The sequence below is a fragment of the Cyprinodon tularosa genome, unplaced genomic scaffold (assembly GCF_016077235.1).
Source record: "Cyprinodon tularosa strain WSP-4 unplaced genomic scaffold, ASM1607723v1 ctg1367, whole genome shotgun sequence".
Lineage (NCBI taxonomy): Eukaryota > Metazoa > Chordata > Actinopteri > Cyprinodontiformes > Cyprinodontidae > Cyprinodon > Cyprinodon tularosa.
Window position 1 is genome coordinate 1 of NW_024038186.1, and position 3,967 is coordinate 3,967.

Below are 3,967 nucleotides of genomic sequence, written 5' to 3' on the forward strand. Positions count from 1 at the left end.
GATCATCATCATCATCATCATCATTCATCATCATCATTCATCATTCATTCATCATGTCATTCATCATTCATCATCAGTCATTACATTCATCATTCATTCATTCATCATTCATTCATCATCAATCATTCATCATTCATCACATCATTCATTCATCATTCATTCATTCATTCATTCATTCATTCATTCAGTCAGCTTCATTCATTCATTCATATTCATTCATCATTCATTCATTCAATTCATTCATTCATTCAATCATTCATTCATCATTCATCATTCATTCATGCATCATTCATCATTCATTCACATCATCATTTCATTCATTCATCATCATTCATTCATCATCATCACATCATTCATTCATTCATTCATTCATTCATTCATCATCATTCATTCATCATTCATCATCATTCATCATTCATTCATTCATCCAATTCATTTCATCATGCATCATTCATTCATTCATTCATGTCATCATTGCATTCATCCATCATTCATCTTCATCATTCATCATTCATTCATTCATTCATTCATTCATCATTCATTCATTCATTCATTCATTCATTCATTCATTCATTCATTCATTCATTCATTCATTCATCATTCATTCATCATTCATCATTCATTCATCATTCATTCATTCATCATTCATTCATTCATTCATTCATCATTCATTCATCATTCATTCATTCATCATTCATTCATTCATTCATCATTCATTCATTCATTCATTCATTCATTCATCATTCATTCATCATTCATTCATTCATTCATTCATTCATTCATTCATTCATTCATTCATTCATTCATCATTCATTCATTCATTCATTCATTCATTCATTCATTCATTCATTCATTCATCATTCATTCATTCATTCATCATTCATTCATTCATTCATTCATCATTCATTCATTCATTCATTCATTCATTCATCATTCATTCATTCATTCATTCATTCATTCATCATTCATTCATCATTCATTCATCATTCATTCATCATTCATTCATTCATTCATTCATCATTCATTCATTCATCATTCATTCATTCATTCATTCATTCATTCAGTCATTCATCATTCATTCATTCATCATTCATTCATCATTCATTCATTCATTCATTCATTCATTCATTCATTCATTCATTCATTCATTCATTCATTCATCATTCATTCATTCATTCATTCATTCATTCATCATTCATTCATTCATTCATTCATTCATTCATTCATTCATTCATCATTCATTCATTCATCATTCATCATTCATTCATCATTCATCATTCATTCATTCATTCATTCATTCATTCATTCATCATTCATTCATCATTCATTCATTCATTCATTCATTCATTCATTCATTCATTCATTCATTCATTCATTCATTCATTCAGTCATTCATTCATTCATCATTCATCTTCATTCATTCATTCATTCATCATTCATCATTCATTCATTCATTCATTCATTCATTCATTCATTCATTCATTCATTCATTCATCATTCATTCATTCATTCATTCATTCATTCATTCATTCATTCATCATCATTCATTCATTCATTCATCATTCATTCATTCATTCATCATTCATTCATTCATTCATCATTCATTCATTCATTCATCATTCATTCATTCATTCATTCATTCATTCATTCATTCATTCATTCATTCATTCATTCATCATTCATTCATTCATTCATTCATTCATTCATTCATTCATTCATTCATCATTCATTCATTCATTCATCATTCATTCATTCATTCATTCATTCATTCATTCATCATTCATTCATTCATTCATCATTCATTCATTCATTCATTCATCATTCATTCATTCATTCATTCATTCATTCATTCATTCATTCATTCATCATTCATCATTCATTCATTCATTCATTCATTCATCATTCATCATTCATTCATCATCATTCATTCATTCATTCATCATTCTTCATTCATTCATTCATTCAGTCATCATTCATTCATTCATTCATTCATTCATCATTCATTCATTCATTCATTCATTCATTCATTCATTCATTCATCATTCATTCATTCATCATTCATTCATTCATCATTCATTCATCATTCATCATTCATTCATTCATTCATTCATTCATTCATTCATCATTCATTCATTCATTCATTCATTCATTCATTCATCATTCATTCATTCATTCATTCATCATTCATTCATTCATTCATTCATTCATTCATTCATTCATTCATTCATTCATTCATTCATTCATTCATTCATTCATTCATTCATTCATTCATTCATTCATTCATTCATTCATTCATCATCATTCATTCATCATTCATTCATCATCATTCATTCATTCATCATTCATTCATTCATTCATTCATTCATTCATTCATTCATTCATTCATTCATTCATTCATCATTCATCATTCATTCATTCATTCATTCATTCATCATCATTGCATTCATTCAGTTCATTCATTCATTCATTCATCAGTCATTCATTCATCATTCATTCATTCATTCATCAGTTCATTCATTCATCATTCATTCATTCATCATTCATTCATTCATTCTTCATTCATTCATTCATTCATTCTTCATTCATTCATTCATTCAGTAGTCATTCATTATTCATTCATTCATTCATTCATTCATTCATCATTCATTCATCATTCACTCATTCATTCATTCATTCATTGCATTCATTCATGTCATTCATTCATCTCATTCATTCATTCATTCATTCATTCATTCCTTCATTCATTCTATTCATGTATTCATTCATTCATTCATTCAATTCTTCATTGCATCCATCATTCAGTTCTATTCATTCATTCATTTCAGTCATCAGCACATTCATCATACCATTCATTCCTCATTCATTCATTCATTCATCATTCATTCATTCATTCATCATTCATTCTATTCATCATTCATTCATTCATTCATTCATTCATTCAGTCCATCAGTGCCATTCATTCATTCATGCATTGCATCATTCATCTTGCTTATTCATGCATCATTTCATTCATTCATTCATTCAATGTCATTCAATCATCATTCCTTCCATGTAATCAGTCATTGCAGTAGCATTCTTCATTACATCTATCATTCAATTCATTCATTCATTCCATTCATCAGTCATTCATATCATCAAGTCATTCATCAGTTCATTCATTCATCATTCAATAGATTAATCTCATCAGTCATTCATCATGCATTCATTCATCCATACATCAGTTCATCATGCATGCATTCATTCATGCATTCATTCATCGATTCATCATCATTCATTCAATCCATCAGTCATTCATTCAAGTCAGCCAATTCATCATCATGCATTCATTCATTCATTCCATCATCCAGTCCATGCAGTCTTTCTAGCATTCATGTCATCACTCATCATTCATTCATTCTTTCATCATTCATTCATTCATGCTATTCATCATTCTTCATTCATCCATTCAATTCATTCCTCATGTTCATCACTCAGCATTCACATCATTCATTCATTCATGTCATTCATCCATTCATTCAATTCATTACATTCATCAGTCATTCATTCTATCATCAGTAATACAATTCATCATTCATTCATCATTCATTCATCATTCATCATTCATTCAGCATTCATTAATGCATCCATTCTACATTCATTACATTCATCATTCATTCAATTCATTCATTCATTCTATCAATCATTCAGCAATCAGTGCATGCAGTGTTCATGACAGTCATCAGTCGGTTCATCAACGTCCGACATACAGCATCAACCTCATACCCACCCTGCCTAAACACCAGTGTATACGATCCTGAACAGTCCACTCCCCCTATCCCGCAGCAGTGAAAACCGCTACCTCCCGCTGGACGATCATCTGCTCTGCATTACAGCTTCATTCGGCCCCCATCTCCTGCAACCAACCTAGACGCGACTCCAACGCTCAGCGACGCCCATCAGGAGCAATGAGGCAGCAGCTGAATAACCT